Genomic DNA, 21,241 nt, shown 5'->3' on the forward strand with positions numbered 1-21,241 from the left:
AAAGGAAATCCCTGCCCTCAGGGAGCTTTCATTCTATAGTTAGGGAAAGAGATATGAAACAAGACATGCAAGCAAGGTTAAATGCTGTAAAGATAATTCATTCCTGTTGAGAGGGCTGAGGGCAGGAGGAAGATGCTGTATGGCTCTAGACAGGGTTCTGTGATGAGTGGCCTATGGACAGATTCCGGCCTGAAGAGGTAGAGGGTGCGAGGGAGGAGGGGATGGCAGGTATCAAGGTCCCAAGGGAGGCATGTGCTCGGCAGGGCCCAGGCATGCCACCAAGGTCAGGAAGAGAGACCGAGGAGGCTTGGCCATGCCCTGCCTCGTTGGTTTTTACAAAGACTCTGTTTTGGTTATTTTGTTTTTCTTTTTTTGAGACATCTGGAGTGCAGTGGCGTGATCTCAGCTCACTGCAACCTCTGCCTCACGGGTTCAAACAATTCTCCTGCCTCAGCCTCCCAAGAAGCTGGGACTACAGGCATTCATGCCACCACACCCAGTTCAGATTTTTGTATTTTTTGTAGAAACCATGTTGGCCAGCCTGGTCTCCACCTCCTGACCTCAGATGATCCACCTCGGCCTCCCATAGTGCTGGGATTATAGGCACAAGCCACCGCTCCAGACCTAGAAAGACTAGATTTTACCCTGATCGAGTCAGGCAGGCTCTCAAGGTTTTATTTGGTTCTGCCCAGTGACCAGCCACCATAACCACATCCTTCCCCGAAACTTTCCTCTTCCTATCAAACAAAACAAACAATGTGAACAACAAAAGCAAAAACAAAATCTAAGTAGTAGTTGGGGCATTTTTATTTTAATGCTACTTTTTTTTTTCCCTCACCTTTTGCTATATGCTGATCCCAGTGCATGAAATTTGTTTGTAATCTCATTCCTAGGTTGAAGCTCTTCCACTGCTTTCATGAGCATAAATGAATTTGAAGGCTGGCGGGAGGTAGCAACATATATCAGCTTCCCCATCAGGTGCTCGTTCTACCTGATTTTCGTTCATGTGGACTTCAGGAATCTGGGATTTATGATCTTTGGATTTGGATCTTGGCTTGAGACTTCCGTGTGCACTTATCTTGGAGAGAGGGTTTACTCAGCAAAGAACACCCCAGAACAATCTGGGGGAAGTGTAGAGGGCAGTTTTAAAGTACCCTCGGGCAATTTAGAAGCTCCTACTTACTCAATGATATTCTTACCTCTTCGTTAAAGTAGCTCACCTAAAGACTTTGCTAGATAAAAGTTTTTTTCTCAAGAGGGTTTCTGCACACACCTGACCACATCTTTTTCTTTTCTTTTCTTTTCTTTTCTTTTTTTCTTTTTCTTTTTTTTTTTTTTTTTTTGAGACAGAGTCTCTATCACCAGGCTGGAGTGCAGTGGCATTATCTCGGCTCACTGCAGCCTCCACTTCCTGGGTTCAAGCGATTCTCCTGCCTCAGCCTCTTGAGTAGCTGGGACTACTGACTCATGTCACCACGCCCAGCTAATTTTTGTATATTTAGTAGAGACTGGGTTTCACCATGTTGACCAGGATGGTCTCGGTCTCTTGACCTCATGATCTGCTCGCCTCGGCCTCCCAAAGTGCTGGGATTACAGGTGTGAGCTACCTCACAGGGCCGCATCTTTTTCTTTTAAAGAAATGTGTAATTCAGATCAGTCTTGCTTTCAGGTAGTCTGAATTAGGGGAGTTTGCCTGTGTGCAAGAGAAGGCTGCCTCCTTCATTTTCTTGGGTGCAAGGAACCATTTGTGACTAATAGGATTCATGACATGTGTGTTTAGCCCACCAGTTATCAAGGCTTTAACAGTATTAAAACCTAAAGAGATAACAGAGAGGAAGCCTTTGGGAACTAGGAATCAATCGTGCTGGTTGGCTTGAAAACAGGGCAGTAAAATGGCAGCCGCCTAGCCTGTGGTCTTTAACATTAATAAAGCCAGAGGCGATATCACTTAGTTGTTCCAACATGATTGGTTGCTCATGGACGTGCACCCCTGCTCATCAACATCTCACCACCAGGCTGATCCTACACATCTTCCAGGAGCCCAGCTCTTTTCCCTGGAACTGGTTCTCTGAGTTTCAGCTGCAGTTCAGGGAAAAGGCCAGCAGCCACTTTCCTTGTTTTGTGTAATTGGTCTTTAGCCTGATCTAATTCAATCTGGCGATACCCCTTTTTCCAGTAAAAGTGGTTGGCGGGGAATGAATTGTGATGGAAACAGAGACAGATGTATATACCTTTCAGGGACATAATTTCCCCGGGACTGGACACAAAATGAGGGTTTTTGGAGATCTCTCTGGAATTAACGTAAATGTTATTGAAAACATATTATTCTATAGCTCTTCATAAACCCTAGGCCATCCTGAGGCTGTCTCACTCAGGCCCCTCTGCCCTCATAACCCCCTAGCCCCACAGGAGTGGAGCTTGGATTTCAACTAGAGAAGCCCTCCATTTTCACGGATGGACATGTGACTTTTAATCTATAATACAGAATGCTATTTTCTGGTTAGGTTGGTGCAAAAGTAATCGTGGTTTTCACCATTACGTTCAATAGCAAAAACCGCAATTACTTTTGCACCAATACTTTTCACCTAGCAATTCAACAGCTGTAAAGAAAAATGCTGGGCTATTGGTTACATCGCTGTGGTACAACCGTTTGATAGACAAGTCTACATCATTGAAAAGAATGACACTTCTAACGGAAAAAAATGGGCAAAAATTATGTGTTTACATCTATCAGAAAAGCAAAACAAATGTCATGGTGTGGTTGGGAGAAGGTGGGGAGAGAGGCAGATTTTGGAGGCCAAAGATACACAGAAACGCTAAATACCAGTCGATTAATATTGACAATAGTTGTGTTTAGGGGATGAGACTCTGAATTTGTTTTTTTAAATTTTCTCATTTTAAAAAATGAGTCCTTTCAATTATGAGATCAAAAAGAAATGTTCAGTAGCTTCTTCTGACCCAGTGTTTTTCTGTTTAGTTTAGAAAGAGTTTTTATTGGGGTAAAAATTGTGCTTGCAATATATACGATGATTTTTCTTTTTCTTTTTTTAAATGAAAAAGAGTCATTTTACAATCGCAGCAGCTCAGCCACCACCCGCAGCAGGCAGTGGGCCCAGTTCACCTTCCCAGCAGGCCTCCAGCGCCCGGTGCAGGGTGGCCCATTGGCACCCACAACAAACATGACGACATTACTTTTACCGCACACTTCCTGCGAGGCACAGCGCTTCAGCGTTTTTGGTAACTTGAATGAACATCAAAAGGATAATCAGATATTAGTTAAATGTGTTCCTCTTCTCCAGCCATTGATACTTTTCTTTCTTGCTTCCCCTCCCCCTGCCCTTCGACAGAGAGTGACAGGCCTGAAGTAAAAAGGGAAAAGGGGAACCGGGTGACTCAGCCCAGAGCAGGCCTCACCACAGCTTCCTGGCCACCTTTTCGCTCTCTCCTTCCAAGAGAGAAAGGGGAGGAAGTCCAGAGCCTTCTAGCACTTCGTACCGTCTTATAGACCACTTCCACAAATGCTACGGAATGAATGAATGCAGTATGAATGAATGAATGTCCATGAGATCAGTCAGAAGTAGTGGCATAACCTAGCCAGATAAAGTGCCCACCTAGAGCTCATCCCACCTCCTCATGCCTCTATCCTGTGAATGCAGAAATACATTTCTTCATTTACAAACAACTGTGCATGTAGGGTTGCTTGCAAAAGTTTGTCGTGTGCTGATATTTCATTACCACCTTTGCCAGCGCTCTTCTCGTCTGCATTTCCTGAGTGTTTTTTTTTTTTTTTTTTCTTGAGATGAAGTCTCGCTCTGTCTCCCAGGCTGGAGTGCAATGGCGTGATCTCAGCTCACTGCAACCTCCACCTGGTTCAAGGAATTCCCCTGCCTCAGCCTCCCAAGTAGCTGGGATTACAGGCGCCTGCCACCACGTCCAGCTGATTTTTTTTGTATTTTTAGTAGAGAAGAGTTTCACCATGTTGGCCAGACTGGTCTGGAACTCCTGACCTCAGGTGATCCTGAGGTCTGCCTCAGCCTCCCAAAGTGCTGGGATTACAGGCGTGAGCCACCGTGCCCGGCCATTTCCTCAGTTTTAAAAAGCAAACAACAATAACAACCACAACAAAAAAACAAACAACAACAAACTTTATCAGAGTAACCCTTTCAAAAACCCATCTCAGTCTGTTTTTGTTTTAAGTTAACATTTTCTAGAAGTTTTGGTATAAAATATGTACAAGGATAGATGTATAAACTTAGTGACCATCTGAAGATATTCCTGGAATGAGGAATAACAACCTCTCATTTAAAGGAGTCTTAAAGAGACAAGAAGAAGGAACGGAGAATGACAGTGTTTCTCTCATTAAAAGGAGCCCAATACTTATGGCTCCAACAGGTTTACTGTGTCTACCCCAGAGTGTCATCAACCCAAACCAGTTCGGCATCGTGGGCAATTTTCTCACTTTCCTGCTGAGGGGATTTGCCAGCTCGTCTTGTCGTCTTCTGAATTCTTTGGGCACACAGGAGGGGCGACATGGTTCTGGCTTATTTCTAAGTCCCTTTGAGGTGATTTCTGGTCCCCAAATTGAGGCAAAATAATCCTCACAATTTCTTGGATATTCTCTGCCTTGGCCCCTTTCTATTGCAAAGGAGGCTTCTCTAAGAGGCTTCCCAATGCCTCAGAATCTACTTAAGGGTATTTTTGCTGGAGAAAGAGCTGCTGTCTTTGTCCACCTGTCGTTTTCCTTTCTACCCCAACAGGGCTTTCTCCCTCTGGCAGTTTTATTTAGCGGGAGAGGACAGAAGAGATGGAAAAATGGACCCTGCATTTATAGCTGTTTCTTCAAGGAGCTCAAACTGCTTTCAGGCATTTCCTTATTACCTCATCAATCCTCATAATGGTCCCTCGGCAGAATTATTCTTATTTTCAGAATGGAGAAATTGAGGCACAGACAAAATAAATGCCTGGTGGAAGGTCAAAGAGCCAGGCAGCAGAAGAGGTGGGGGCAGAGGGAGGGCTTCTGGTGTCTGCCCTGGTCCATCAGTCACTGTCCTCTTCAAATAAGGAGATAGAGAGTGAGGCGCGGGGGAGCTGACATTGCATAAATAATAAAACAAATGGAGTCAGATTTAGTTATCACTCATCTAGCGGAAGTTGATCTTCTTGGGACATGAGTAGACTCTCACCTGGCAGGTTTTTCAACATGGAACCATTATTTGTTACCTGTGTTCTGTGTGCCAGGGACTGAGATTCTTCTCAATGGAGTTTACATGTGAGAGGAGCAATGGTCGAAACTCACAAACAGGAATACAGACCTCAGAAAGCCAACTTCACCCTTGCCCACTCCTTCACGTTGCCCTCCCCTCCTATCCGGATCACTGCTCAATTCTCTCTCTCTCTCTCCCTTTTTTTCTTTTTAAGACAGAGTCATACTCTGTCGTTCAGGCTAGAGTGCAGTGGCATGATCTCAGCTCACTGCAATCTCTGCCTCCCAGGTTCAAGCAATTCTCCCACCTCAGCCTCCCTAGTAGCTGGGACTACAGGCACGCGCTGCCACGCCCAGATAATTTTGTTGTTGTTGTTATTTTTGGTAGAGATGGGGTTTCATCATGTTGCCAAGGCTGGTCTCAAACCCCTGACCTCATGTGATCCGCCTGCCTTGGCCTCCCAAAGTGCTGGGATTACGGGCATGAGCCACAGAGCCTGACCACAGTCCTCTTTTTTAAGGACCTCCTGGCACCCAGCCATATTGGGACCCCTTCAGTTCCTTCTCCACAGAGAACCAGAATCTCCTTTGAAAATATGTTAGATCACCTCTTTCTCCTGCTTAGAGCTTTCTGAAGGTATCCCCTGTTACTCGGAGTGGAAGCCATGGTCTCGAGAGGGCCATGGCGTCTTGCGTGTTCTCTCTTCCCCCATGGGCTCTGTTCTTCCTGCCGAGGCTCTTCCCCCTGCTCACTGGGTTCCAGCTGTGCTGGCCTCCCTGCTGTTCAATGGAATGAGACCCATGCCCCTCCTCTTCTGGTTATCCCACTCAGAGTGCCCTTCAATAGCCACAGGGCTGGCCCATCCTTTCTCTATTACCTTCGGAGGAAGCCTTCTCTAGATACCATCTTCAAAACAGCAGTCTTCCTTCTCCATCCCCAGCAGCACCTCTGACCCCTCACCTGCTTTATTTTTCTCCATATTATCACCATCAATCCAAGCACAATTTCCAGTTACCCATTTTGCTTTCTCCCTGCTCTTTGAGAATGCTGGCTCCGACAGGGTAGATATTTCGCCTGTTTTGTTTATGCCTGCATCCCCATCACTAGGGACCTCATAGGTGCTTAGCAGATTTTTGATTTTAAGACAGAAATTGACTCTCACAGAATAAGAAAAAGGAGCCTGAAGCCGAGGTTTATGCCCAGAAGATCGCACTAAATTCTCTATACTCTGGCGAGGAGAAAAGATCAGGGTGGGGTGGGGACATCTGTGGGCATGGCACAGAAGGCATAGAAGGATCTCTTCATTTAAAAGGTCAGGTTGGATTTTTTTTAAACTTCAATACCAGTTAACTTACTTGCTTCCGTCATACCCTGTAGGTACTCGTTATAGACAGGAATACATGCAGGGCGGAGGCTGCTCTGGGTCAGTGGATTCACAGAGAAGTCAGAATTCTCTTTTATAAAGAGCCTGCTTTTCACAATAATTGCATAATGACGTCTTTGATTCCCAGGCCCTCATGCCTAGCTGTTTCCTTAGGCATTTATTCAAGATCCGAGATGCCATTCACAATCCAGCAGGATGCCTATTTGTATCTGGCTCCAAAACTTTTTTTTTTTTTTTTTTGGCCCACATCACTGCAGCCCATGGCAGAAGATTCTAGCAATTAGCAGGAACTGAAAGTGATAATTTATTGCAAGCAACACTGTGATCTAATAGTCACACATTACAAAAGCAAAATCCATATTTTGTTCACGGTGGCACTGCAGCGCTATCATATTCTCCACATGCTTTCTACTGTCTTTTGTTTGTATTAGGAAGAAAACATAACCCTGTCCCACTGAGAATCAGAGAGAGCCCCTCAGGTTCTGAGAATGATGACGTTCAACAGCTTACTCCAAAGGGGATTAGGTCTGTGTACTAGGGGTGAACGCTGTGCCATTTAATTCTGTTTCCAAATGATCTTTGGAGGAGAAAGGATACTTTCTGCCTTTTATTTAGGGAAGGTGATCATGTTGGCACAGGGCATAAGAGAGTAGGGGGGCTGAGAGCGGGAATTGAGGACATTCAAGCCTTTTGCCCGTCGATCACAGTTCAGATCTATTGATTTTAACCATTGCATCTTGCCTCGCATCTGAACTTCAAGTGAAGTTTCAAACCACCAGGTAACATACATTACAGGCAAAATGATAAGTCAGGTCCTGCCGGGTGACTAAGGCAGTGTGGCAATGCTTCAAGTCTTTAAAACCATATCCCAGTGGCCCCAAAGCATTAATATGTCTGGAACATTGCCTGTCCAATATCTAGAGAGGCGCCTGCAGAATTTGATTCCTAGGTACATCAAGTTTTTGAGCTAGAAGAAATTTGAAACGCTCTTTAGTCCAGCAAATTTCAAACCTGTCTGCTCATCAGAATCACCTGGGTGCTTGAAAACACATAGATGCCTGGGCCTCACCATCCAGAGAGACGTTCTTTTGATTGCAGATGGAATCCAGAAGCTCCAAGAAGAGGCAGAGTCACATTTGGGGACTCCTCTTATTTACTAGAGGAGGAAACTGAGTCTCAGTGTCTGAGACAGAGAGTGGGGATTGAACACAGACTCCCAACTCCCAGTGTGTGGTATTTTCTCCTAGACTGCATTTCTGCTTCTTAACCAGCAGAAGAAAGCCCGTTAACTAACCCGTCAGGGATCACCTGGGCAAATGAGTGCATATTAAGAATTGTCTGGAAAGAAAAGAAGGTCATTGGAATCTTCTTCACCCCTTCCCTGGTACTGGTGGTTGCATTTCAATGGATTTCTCCAAAAGCAATTATCACAGTGTCCCTGTGTGTTGAGCAAACTTCCCTTGTAATCACCTTAGGGTTTTCTTTTGTTAAAGAGTAAAAAGAATGGTTTCATAGTGAATTTTTCCTAAAATGTGCAGGGTGTAAGAAGGAATTGAAAACAATACGTGTCTACTAGGCAGGTCAACATAAATGAGTAGAGGCAGGTAATAACCCAGATGTACTTTGTTGGAAAATTGAATGCAAAGAAATGGTCTTCATTTCTGCAAAGAAAAATGTATATTCTCCATTTCTTTTCCTTGCAATACGTGGCCTTCTCCATATATCTTTTAAAATTTCTACTTTTGATAGAGTAAAGGGTATAGTTTTGTCCATTTTGTGTTGCTATAACAAAATACCTGAGACTGGTTACTTTATAAAGAAAAGTTTATTTGGTTCACAATTCTGATGCCTATTCAAGATTAAGCATCTGGGAAGGGACTCAGGCTGCTTTCACTCATGGCAGAAGGCAAAGCAAAGCTGGTGTGTGCAGAGATCACATGGGCAGAGAGGAAGCAAGAGAGAAGGAAAGTGCCAGGCTCTTTTAAACTACCAGCTCCCTTGGGAAATCATAGAGGGAAAACTCACTACCATGAGGATGGCATGAAGCCGCTCATGAGGGATCCATCCCTATGGCCCAGACACCTCCCGGTAGGCTCCGTCTCCCAACATCTTCACACAAGAGATCAAATGTCAACATGAGATTTGGTGGGGACAGACAAACTAGATCCAAACCATAGTGAGTATGATATATCTTTCACATTTCTCTTTACAAAAGGAAAAACAATGTAAGGGCCAGTGACAGCTAGCCTTACTACTGGGGAGACCGTAAGGAGTGGTGGAGACTGGGGTAAACTGCAGAGCACGCACTCTGTTGAAAGAGGAGGTCACTTTCCATTCTAGCTGACTGTTGTCATGTGGGGATACACAACTATGCTCGCCAGTTTAATTTTTTTTCTCTTCTAAGAGAAAGTAGAAATGTAGATTGTGTGTGTGTGTGTGTGTGTGTGTGTGTGTGTGAGGGAGGGAGGGGGGAGAGAGAGAGAGAGAGATCTTTAGGAGTTTTAAATATTGGCAACTAATTCAATTTATTTCTATTTTTAACCTATTGCACCAAATACATGAGTATGGGCCAAAAAGAACATGAACTTTTTGCAATGTACTAATCTCTAATTTGAGACTTCTGATGAAAAGATATTTGGTTACAGTTTGAGAGACAAGGGACTAAAATAAGGTTTTGGATCAGTCAGGTTTAAATCAGACCAACAGCATGAGTGGGAGATATATAGTAACAGATTTATTGCAAGGAATTGGCTTATGCAATAGCAGGGTTGCCTAGGCAAGTCTGAAATCCATACTGTGGGCAGTCGAGAGAGGCAGACTGGAACTCTTGGCATATGCTAAAGCTGCTGTCCACAGGCAGAATTTCTTCTTTTCCAGGAAAAGAAACGGTTCTTCTCTTAAAAATCTTCCAAATGATTGACTCAGTCACACTTAGATCATCTAAGATAATCTCCCTTCCTAAAAGTCAACTGAATAAGGGCTTCAAACACATCTACAAAATACTGTCCCAGCAACATCTTGATTCATGTTTGATTGGATAAATCGGAACTATAGCCTAGCCAAGATGGCACATAAAACGGACCATCCCAGGGTAGATGTTAAAAAAAAGATATCCACCAAAGATAAATAAGATCAAGATTACTATGTCCTCTTTTAATAGGATGTCTAATTTTTCTGAATTTTTGTTCCTAAAACAGAAGATTGTTTTTAAAAGTCTGAGAAACGAGACATTCGTGATCTGGTTTAGAAAAGAAGCCCTGGTTTAAGCCAATACAAGATGGGTTTATATCTTTAAGTGGCCTTTATTACCACAGTAATAAACAGCAAACGGGCCCAAATCTTACAGGCTTGTGTTGGCTTTGACCAATGAAGTAGAACAAGACCTCTGAATACCCCATTAGTTCCAGGCTGTGCTTTGATGGCTCTGCACAGACAGCTCTTTTCCTATACAAGTCACCAGCCTCACCCGTGTCTCTTAACAAATGTTGTTGACAGGCCGCGTTGCAGTTTTTCTGCATGTTCTGACAGTTTAATTCAGTACCTCCCAGCTAAGCACTCAGCCTAAGGGGGTGCTTCAGCACCTTGGCATCACCAGGCTGCAATTAAAATAATTCAGGGACTAGGGCTAGGCTTGCAGAAATAGACCTTCTTCCCTTTGGAACATACAATGCATTTTCCAGTCTCCCCGTGGAACACACAAGATCTCCCTTTTAGAGCAGAGGGCAGTGGAACGTATTAACAAGATGTCCACTGGCAAGAAGTAGCTCCATTTGTCTGCTGCACCCAACGGGTTTTCTCCATAGGGGTTAGGCATAATGTCTTTGGTAAACTTGGCACCTGTAGAAAGGTCTTGTGGTGGGAAGGAGGGGTGTGAAGGGAGGAATGAGAGCGAGGGAACCCAGGACCCAGGACAAGAGTTCAGCAAAGACCATTTACAGAAGCTAACCTTCCAAAACGGCCACTCGGAAATGGTGTCCTTTATTTTGCATTCTGTACAGGAAAGACAAATGGAGAAAAGTCTCCAGAAATTGGCCTCGTTTGAAAGGACCCCATGCAAAGAGAGATCTCTGGAGACATTTCAGAAAGGTTTTTATTCAAACGTATTCACAGCTCATATGACAGTGGAATGTTTTGATATGAGCTTGATTCCGTTTACCCATCCTTCTTAATCCAACAACTCTGCTGGTCTCTCCGCTAACACAAGATCGTTCCCAGGTTATAGAAAGATTTAGCATGTCAGGTAAGGTGGAATTTGGTAAATTCCTCAAATTTACAAATAGATTAAAATCGGGTAAATTCCCCAAAACTACTTTACGACAAGGATCATTTGGGGGAGATTCTTTCAAAAACGCCGACTCTGTACTCCCATATCCCAGCCTGAGGGAATGAGTTTAAGCGGATCTACAGTGGGGCCTGGGAATTTGCTTCCTACCTAGCATCCCTGGTGAATCTTTTCATTCAAACCAATGCAGGAAGTATTGTTCTGAAATACATGTCCACAGAACATGCCGTGCTTTCCAGAAAATGCAACAGACAGAAACTTTCCAAAGGGAATTACCTGGGATCATTTCTCATCCTCTCGATCTTTCTCCGTATTACCTACCCTGAAAAAAAAAAAAAGATTAATAATTCCTGCTTTCACATCTACTTTCCACATAGTTTTTTCTAGAGGTAGGAGGTACATAAGAGAAACATGTTTGATGGCTGTGGTTTTCAAGAAGTACAGCATTTTGGAGAGAACGGAAGGCTTTCATGCATGAAACACTCAGGGAGTTGTGAGATCCCAGAGATCCAAGCTAAACAATTCTGGAGGAGTTACCTGAAGTTGACACTTAACTCAAGCTGCACCATCTTCCTCCTCCCAGCAGATGAAGACCAAAGGTGGTGGGGGAAGACAGGGGTGTAGGGAGGGCAGAGTTGTGGGGAGGGTCAGGGGTGATGGGGGCCGGGGGCAGGGCTGAGGCAGGAAGCAAAACAGTGTACTGGAGTGCTTACATTTTTTGAGGAATCAGTGAGAAATGCCATCTGAATGTCTCTTCTCAATTCCTTCTGAAAGATAACTTGCCTATAAGCATAAAATTAAAAGCCTGCTGGCTGCTTAGTTCAGGTATTTAGTCAGCGTCTTGTGACTATGGACAAGAGGTGTTTGACTCTAGGACTCAGCTACCTCATCCGTTAAATGGGCAAACTAGGAGGGTGTTTATCTGCATGCAACATCTCCTTCCATTTGAAAACTTTTATGAATGTATGGAATATTATTGAGCTGGTGTGTGCTAGATACACTGCTAGGAGCCATTGGGGATTCGAAATGTGAGAGAATGCCTGCTCTCTGTCGCATTTACCGAACGTCATGCTTTTCAAGATTGTAAAAAGTTGCTGAAACCCTTCTTTGAAGGAAGTCATACTTTGTAGCTCAATACATAGCAAATGGGTAGAAGAATTGCTAAGAGTTTAAAAATGATCTCATTAAATAAGAAACATATATGCCGTGCCTACCTAGGAGAGAGCCAGGCATATTATAGCCACTCCATAAAGATTTCAAGTATTTTGGACACAGTCCTAGTATCTCGGAGGTTCTGAAGCTAAAGGGTACACGTTTAAATTTTATTTGTTTCATCAGACACCTAAAGACCCTTTCTAGCTCACTCCTGCGAAAGGGAGAACTGGAGAGTGACATTCTTTTCTGGTCTTTGAAGAGGACAGGTGAAGGGCAGAATGTCCTGTGTACTTGGGCAGGAACATGCATTCCTGGCTGGCAGCTCCTCCTCTCTGGCCTGTTCCTCTTCCTCATCTTCCTTTTCTTCTTCCTTCTTCTCCTCCTCCTTTTCTCCTTTCCGCTCATCATCTTCCTCCCTCTTCTCTGCCTCCTTGCTTCCATTTGCTTCTTGCTTTAGGCGAGTTCTCAGCATAACCCTCTGGCAAAGGCAAATATTCACCTACGTGGTTAAGTCTCTGGGCGTATTTGTTGGTCTCTGCTGAGTCTCTCCGCCCATTTTCATCCCTCCTCTGCCTCTCCCTAGCCATTAGCCAAGGCCTTGACCTATTGACTGCAATGTTGCCGAAGCAGCTGGACTCCCTGTTTGAAAGGTTTTCTGAAGAGGCATCTATTAATTTATGTATTTAATTTCTGTATGAAGTGACTGTTCTCCTCCCAGCACAGGTATTAAAGTACCTTTAGGGGAATCCAGCAGCTGAAATCCTCAGTAAGGAAAAATGCTTAGAGTATCACAAAGCAAACACATTAGTGGGAAATGTTTACAGGCTCCAGGACAACCACAGGGATTCACTCCTTCCTTGGATTTTGTGCCTCTTCCCCTGTTCCTGAGGCCCCTACTGGGAACCTTTAACTGGTGAACACCCGTTTTATTATGGAACACAGAGAAAAGGGTGATCAGCAGCTCCAGTTTATTCTATACTATCTGATTCAATCTGTAGTTTGACTTTGCTAACGGAATTAATTTTTAAGATCTTAACAAATCCAGTAACATATAAAATGACCTATCCAGTCCATGCATATTAGCTATTTATAAAGGGTTTTAAACATTATTATTAATCCTAGATATGTTACTTAAACAATTAAGTCCGTTCAGTTTCTGAGTCCTCAAGGATGGTAAGGAGAGCTGCAAACTGGGGCTCCCTCCCCAAGCAAAGGCATCTTATGCCATCATGCACGTTTCTACACATCTGCCTGTAGATACACTCTGTAGGACAAACCAGTTGGCTCTGTCCTTCAGGCAAAGAGCTCCTTAATTGAAAATGATGTGTGAAATTTCAAGAGAGAAGTCCAGGAAAGGGGAGATTTATGTACTGTAGTCAGTGACCAAGCCTGAGCAAAGGTAGGCACAGCCATGTGGTGGTTCCCTTTTATTTGGGGACGGGGGGGTGAGGGTACTTACTAAGGACCTTGCCTAAGATAATCAACAATTTTTCTGTTTCAGCCCTGGGAGGCTGTAAAGCTAGAATCAAAAAGATTCACAAGCCCACAAATAGGGAACTACTTTAAAGCAATGGTTTTCAAACCTTGAAATATCCTAACACTGAAAAAACACGTGGTAACAGGGTTACCTGTGTCTTATTTTCGTCTGTAAAGACATTAAGAATGTTTTGGTAAAACATCAGTTATCATCTGCTATTACTATTATTTCGTAAGACACATCATTTTCCCTCAAAATTAAAATGGAAACTCATAAGCATACATCAAAGTTGAAAGAATTTTACAGCGAACTACCACTAACATTTTGCTATAATGGCTTTATCATATATTTATCCATTTGTTCATCTATCATATTTGTAAAACAAATAATATTTTAATGCCAAACATATAGAAAGGATAGACCAGTAATTTCCAAGAAATGTTAGTTGACAACTTGACATCAAATTATATACAGTTACATATTGATACACAAATACGCACGAATGTAAATGCTGAGGCAGATCGATGCACATATGTATGTCGCCATGTACTTCTGTGTCTACTTGCATTTAAAAATGCAGGTCATGATTTGTAATCCCCATTCCTCTGTTGATCAGTGAACACCAATGCTGGGCCCCAGCATGAGTCCTTTTCAGAGAGTCATTTGGGGACCTACAGAAAAAATGCCAAGAATGCATGCTGGGAATTCATTAAGAGATTTCAGGACGTTCAAATACTGCATGTACTTGCAATCCCCACTTGACCAAAGCTGTCCAAACCTCGACAGACAGAGGACAGAGAAGGTCCCATCATAGACCCTGGGACTGGCTAATTACTCAGGAGCAAAGCAGGTCGTTAGGGGTCGGAGGGAGGGTGCACCTGTCCACCGCCCCAATTTCCTCATGATACTGGAAGGCAGTTTCCGGTCAGCACGGGGTTTGGGTCTAGAGTTTTCAGTTCACAAAAATGGAAAATGTGGCATGACAGACTGGAATCAGCACAAGGACGCAGCCCCTCACCTGCTGGGGGTCTTTGAGTGGGTCCTGTAGCCCCGATGCCTCTCAATGACCAGGAACAGAACAAACACAGGAACAGAACAGAACAAACACCCCCTCAGTGGTGACAGTTACTAAAGAGTCCTCAGTAACAGCAGTCTGCTATTGTTTTGAATCATTCAAAGGAACGTTTTTATTTTCTGATGATGAAAACAATGACTGTTCGGTGTAGAAAGGGTAAAAAATATAGATGAGCAAAAATAACGGAAGCAGAACAGTCATCATCTCAAAACTCAGCGAAAAGGACACCAACTCCGTATTCATACCCATGCACATATTCATACCCATATCTATACACCTTCCCTTATCCATGTCCATATCTAAACCCACATCCATATCTAAACCCACATCCATACCTAAACCAATATCTGCATTTCTATCTATACCTATACCCATATCAATATCTGTATTTAAATCTGTATATTTAGATATTTCTAGAAATGCATATATAGCTATTTTTGCTTTTATAAAAAAAGTCATAGAAACAATTATATTATATACAATCCTATATAATCTTTCTTTTGTTTATAGGATACTGTGAATGTCTTTTTTTTTTTTTTTTTCTTTTCGAGACAGGGTCTCACTCTGTCACTCAGGCTGGAGTGCAATAGTGCAATCTTGGCTCACCATAACCTCCACCTCCTGGGTGCCAGCAGTCCTCCCACCTTATCCTCCTAAGTACCTGAGACTACAGGCAGGCACCACCACACCCAGCTAAATTTTTTTTTCGTTTGTATTTTTATTAGAAACGGGGTTTCACCATGTTATTCAAGCTGGTCTTGAACTCCTGGACTCAAGCAATCTGCCCTTCTTGGCCTCCTGAAGTACTGGGATTATAGGCATGAGACACTGCACTGGGCCAGGAATATCTTTCTATGCCAGTAAATATTATTTTACATCATTTTCAGTGATTCCATAGTATCCCATTATATGGTTTTCAGTAAGAAGTTCAAAGCCAGGTTCCTGGATTAGCAGCATCAGAATCACCTGGGAATTTGTTAGAAATGGGAATTCTTAGGCCACTTCCCCAGACCTACTGCATCTGGGGGCAGGGCCCAGCCATCTATATTTCAGCAAGCCATCCAAGCGACTTCAGTGCCTGCTAAAGTTTGACGCCCACTGCCTTAAATAAACTTCTTCATCCCTTGTCAAACTTCCTAGGGGAACATGTTTTGAATTTTTGACCCGAGACCTCAAAACTTTTACCTGTGCTCACTCAGTTCAGGCGAAAGAATCTTTGGAATTCAGAAGTTTGTGTTCACACTCACCAACTTTTCATGGCATAATTCCTCTTACCTCTAAATTCTACTGACTTAATCAAGATTGAGGGATTCTGGGATGAATCTGGGGAAACTTTACGGTCCCTGAAATAAAATATGCAAAATTTGGAGTATGAGTGCGTATTTGGGGAAAGTATACCTGTCAGATTTTCGAGAACTTCATGACCCTAAAATGACTCTTTCTTAAATTTTTTTTTTTTTTTTTGTGAGACAAAAAAAAAAACCTGGGTTCTGTCACCCAGGTTGGAATACAGTGTCATGATCATAGTTCCACTGTGGCCTCAAGCTCTTGGGCTCAAGCAACTCCCCTGCCTCAAGCGACTCTCCAGCCTCAGCCTCCGAGTAACTGAGACTACAGGTTGTGTGCCACCATACCCAGATAATTTTTTTTTAACTTTTTTTTCTTTTTTTGAGATGGAGTCTTGCTCTTTTGCCCAGGCTGCGGTGAAGTGGCACCATCTCTGCTCACTGCAACATCTGCCCCCTGGGTTCAAGTGATTCTCCTGCATCAGCCTCTTGAGTAGCTGGGATTCTAGGCACCCCCCAACCATGCCCCACTAATGTTTGTATCTTTAGTAAAGATAGGGTTTCACCATGTTGGCCAGGCTGGTCTCGAACTTCTGACCTCAGGTGATCCACCCACTTTGGCCTCTCAAAGTGCTGTGATTACACGCTTGGGCCACCAAGCCTGGTCTTTAACTTTTTGTAGAGGCAGAATCTTACTGTGTTTCCCAGGTTGGTCTTCAACTCCTGAGCTCAAGTGATCCGCCCTTCTCGGCCTCCCAAAGTGCTGGGATGACAGGCATGAGTCACCGCGTCCAGCCCAAAATGATTTTTTATTTGTTATTTTTGTTCTCATGCTTGCTGTTCTGTTTTCCCCAGTTATTTCAATAACAAAGAAAAGAAATCTACTCAGGGTCTACTGGGCGTACTGCCCAAGCACAGTGTGAAATGACTGCCTTTTCACTTGTTATCTTTTGGAGAGCCCAAGGACCAGCCTGACTTACCAGCCTGATTTTTCTTTGCTGGGGGCAGATCACAGTCTGCAGATGCTCACTGAAGCCCCACCCTCACCCTTTGTAATAGGCGGCATGCGCATTTTCAGGTCACATTTAAAAATGAAGCTTTTCTTGAAAATGTTCACATCCTTCCCCCAGAAATTCTAGATTTATATATTTCTCCCAAGGAAATCATTAGGTACTACATGAAAGTTTGTGTATTAGGTAACGATCACAAACTTATAATCAAAAATTAGAATAGCCATAATGTCTAATAATTCGAAATTAGTGACAAGAGATGCTCCTAGAGTTGTAGGATGAAGTGTCATAACTGAGGATTTTGGAAAATGGTTAGGGACATGGTAAAGTTGTCATGGAATAAAATTAAGTGAAAAGAGTCAGGTTGAGTGTAGAATATATTCATTCCTATTCAGCATATGTATTACAAAATATCTGGGAGAAATGAGACCTGCATGCTGACATTTACATTTTGTCCTTGATTGTCTTACCGGTTATCAGGATTTTCTACAATGAACATTTACTGGTTTATAATCAGAGGGGAAAACCTAAATTAATCAAACAGGTACTCTGTTGGTGGCAAGGAAGCCCACCAGCCTACTGTCTAATGTTAAATGGATTTTAGCTCCATAATTCTGGCTTTGACTAGACCCTCTTACAAGGAAGACTATATTCTCAGCAAAAGCATCAGCGCGGTCCTGCAATGCCTTCTTTTTTTTTTTTTTTTTTTTTTTTTTTGAGACAGAGTCTCGCTCTGTCGCCCAGGCTGGAGTGCAGTGGCCGGATCTCAGCTCACTGCAAGCTCCGCCTCCCGGGTTTACTCCATTCTCCTGCCTCAGCCTCCTGAGTAGCTGGGACTACAGGCGCCCACCACCTCGCCCGGCTAGTTTTTTGTATTTTTTAGTAGAGACGGGGTTTCACCAGGTTAGCCAGGATGGTCTCGATCTCCTGACCTCGTGATCCGCCCGTCTCGGCCTCTCAAAGTGCTGGGATTACAGGCTTGAGCCACCGCGCCCGGCCTGCAATGCCTTCTTGATACACACATCAGAGTATACCCAGAGCTCTTGTTTCTAAGCAGCTGAGCTGCATATTAAGGATGGCTAACTGCACATCCATGTGTTTTTCTGGTGTCCACCTGACCGCCCCTCCAGGGAAGAGGTAAACTCAAAGGGGAGAAAAAGGTGTGGGAGCAAATGATCGCAAGGTGCAGGTATGTTTGCAGATGGAGGGATTGTCCAGGCTGAGCTGTGCAGTCCTGGAGGAACCACCATCTGGGCACTTCATATGCCATTCATACTTAAGGGTGACTGGCTGTTCTCATCATCAGGAAAAACAATGCTTTAAAATTTGTCATAGTTATTTGGGCAAGGTGGCTTAAGCCTGTAATCCTAGCACTTTGAGAGGCCGAGGCAGGAGGATTGCTTGAGCCCAGGAGTTTGAGAACAGCCCAGGCAACATAGTGAGACTCCACCTCCACAAAAAATAAAAATTAGTTAGGTGTAGTGGCATGTGCCTGTAATCCTAGCCCGACTGGGAGGCTGAGGCCTGAGGACTGCTTGAGTCCTGGAGGTCGAGGCTGCAGTGAGCCATGATCATGCCCCTTCACTCCAGCATATGTGACACAGCAAGACGTTGTTTCAAAAAAAAAAAAAAAAAGTTTGTGTTTTTTTAACCTCCGTAGTCTTGTGTGAAATACTTGGTCATCTGAGCAACATTATCCTTCATCGCCCCATCAGCCTGGCGTGAACTTGGCAGATGCAAGCTCAGATCATAACCTGTGTGTGTGTGTGTTGTTTTTGTGCCTGTGAGCACGTGTGTGTGTCCTGGGTTCCTTTCCCAGGTACTCCGGAGCTTTTGACAATAAATGGGAACGATATAGAGGCAGGGGGTTACTTTTCATCTCAGGCCAGTTCCAGGACTCTGTGTAAACTGTACCAAGCCGAAACATACTCCTTTGTCCCTCTTACCACTGTCCTCCTGATCCGCATCTGGGTAATGTGCACTGTGCCTGGGAGTTGACACAGATCCTTGTCTCCCAGACCCCAGGTTTCTATCGAGCTACTGTAACTTTAAAAAGATTTAACAAAGACTACCTCCACTAGCTAAGCTGAAATAAGAATGTCTCCCGAGTTTAATGGATCAAATAGCGGTGATAGGTTTTATGGCTCTTTTTTACTTTAGGGCATAGGGAAGAGAGAGCCGGGCAGGTTGGTTTTAAATTCAAGGATTTATGTTGTTAATCCTCCGGGCTAATTATAATTTATGGGATCTTGGCAAATTAATATGCAGTTGCTATTCAAAAGTGGAGAGCAATGTAAGGCAGGCATAAACAAGCCTCGTTCATTTTTAATTTATTTCCACCAATGGAGAATATTAAATAAAATGTACACTGGTGTATTTTGTTCCAAGTTTGGTGTTCATTATTTATCTCTAAATTATGAAATTCATAGAAAAACTCCTCGCTTTTTCACCAAGAATCTAGAATTTGGGAGCTATCGCATCAGATAACTAGGAAGCAATCAGAGTCATTTTCTCTCTACTGCGTTTAAGGCTGGCTCAGTGATACCTGCACAGAAGCAGAGGCTTCCCAAGCATGCATGTTACTGCAGTACAAGATTTGGCATTGTGTGTGTTGGGGTTGTTTAGAAACAGAAACTTTGGAGCAGTGTGTGAGCTTAAAATGTCAATTGCATGGAAATTAAAGTGCCGACCCTCCAAAGCAAGAGTCCAGCCCGTGACATCGCAAGGGCTTTGGGAAATCTCAATTTATTGCTAGCCTGGTAGATATTGAGCAGGGGGTGATCCCATTATCGGGCTTTCAGACTTGAGCATAGCAACCTCATTGCACCCAGGACCCCCATTTAATCAGCAACTCCTATGGCTGTCTGGGGGCTCTCTTTCAAATAATTCTTCTCACCCAAGAACATCTGTCAGAAAACTTTCACTGATTGGCAACCACGAGGCAGGTGTAGGTTTGACTAATGTGATAATTGGTTGCATCACTAGAAATGAGAATGTCCCTCCTACTACCCCTCCACCTCTTCTCTTACTTTTTTCTTCCCACCATGCCCCCCCCAACCTCCCCCCATCATTCCAGCTGGGAGATGCCATCAAATGTAGCTTGGAGAGCTGTAGAAACCTTGAGCTCTGAGCCCAAGGAGCAAGTTGGAGTCCTGCCCCCAGCTGTGTAGCTCAGATAACAGCTGGAGCAGAGAACATGCTGTTCTCTCTGCTAGAATATCTGACCCAATTCTGACTAGTAAAGAGAGTTAATAGTTTGTACCTCAAGTCATTCTTGTCCCTGTGTGAAGGAAGGGAAGCTGTCATTTCCCTCCACCCCCAACACACACTCCATCTCCACTCTGTCTCTCTTGGCTGGTTTTCTTCTCATTGCTGTTAGACTCATGTTCAGTTCTTTGGTAGGTAGGAAAATGAAGAGCCACTTTCAATAATTCTGAAGAAGAAATATGGGATGTTTTGCTTCTGGATGGAGGCTGGAACAGGAGTTTCTGGAGTCTACCAGTCCCCAGTTTGAATCCTAGCTCTGCCTTTTATCAGCGGGGTGTTGGGCAAGTTAGCTGACTTTTGTGAGTTTTCTCATCATTAAAATGAGAACACTGTTATTGGTCTTTGGGGACTGTTTTGAGAAATAAGATATCGAGACATGCCTGGCATAAGGCCTGAATTCTTCTTCATGATCAAGAAATGGCAGATTTTCCCCCTTCCATTCCCACCCTTGCACATAATAGATTCTCAGCAAGTATTTGTAGATGAAATTGACCAGCAGAGATCATTTGTACCCTTAACACCCACAGAGAGTCACAGATGCTTTCATTCAAGGAGGGTATCCCAAGGCTCAATGGCAGGGAATAAAAATGCCAAGTCATGTAAATATTCCACAAAGTTAGAGGGGAGGAGTACGTATCTCTCGTTCATCCATCTTTATGATATGAACAAGGGCTCATGATTTATAAGCAGTTCAGGCACTGAGACCTGGGACAGAGGTGACACTGTATCTGCAGATTCCTTTTTCTCATTGTTTCTCTGTCGTGTTTAATTTTTGTTTTTGAAAACAGTAGAAAATCAAACCAGCGTGTTCACAGGACTCCTGGCTTTGCAGCAGTTCCTCTTTCTGGGGTCTTTTGCCTAATCATTTACTGGGTTGGAGACACTGTTTTCTGTATTGTTTAGGAATGAAAATGTAGACATAATTGAAAACAAGAATTCAAGTATCCTAATTATTTTAAATTCATAATGAATGGTTATCATGGTTTCACTTTTTAAATGTACTCTTTTGGAAGAGTACGATGGGGGAATAAAAGCCAGAAAGTTAAAAAATAAAAATGAAAAAGAGCTGCAATAGTCAAGAGACCAAAAAGTCTTATAAAA

The 21,241-nt window shown here is 43.5% G+C and overlaps 1 protein-coding gene across 2 annotated transcripts in view; it reads left to right on the forward strand.

Annotated features, from left to right (window-relative positions):
- The window catches only part of WWOX (WW domain containing oxidoreductase), a 1,120,883-nt gene that overhangs the window by 997,796 nt on the left and 101,846 nt on the right, over nt 1-21,241 (forward strand). The window lies entirely within an intron of this gene.

The sequence above is a fragment of the Chlorocebus sabaeus genome, chromosome 5, assembly GCF_047675955.1.
Source record: "Chlorocebus sabaeus isolate Y175 chromosome 5, mChlSab1.0.hap1, whole genome shotgun sequence".
Taxonomy (NCBI): Eukaryota; Metazoa; Chordata; class Mammalia; order Primates; family Cercopithecidae; genus Chlorocebus; species Chlorocebus sabaeus.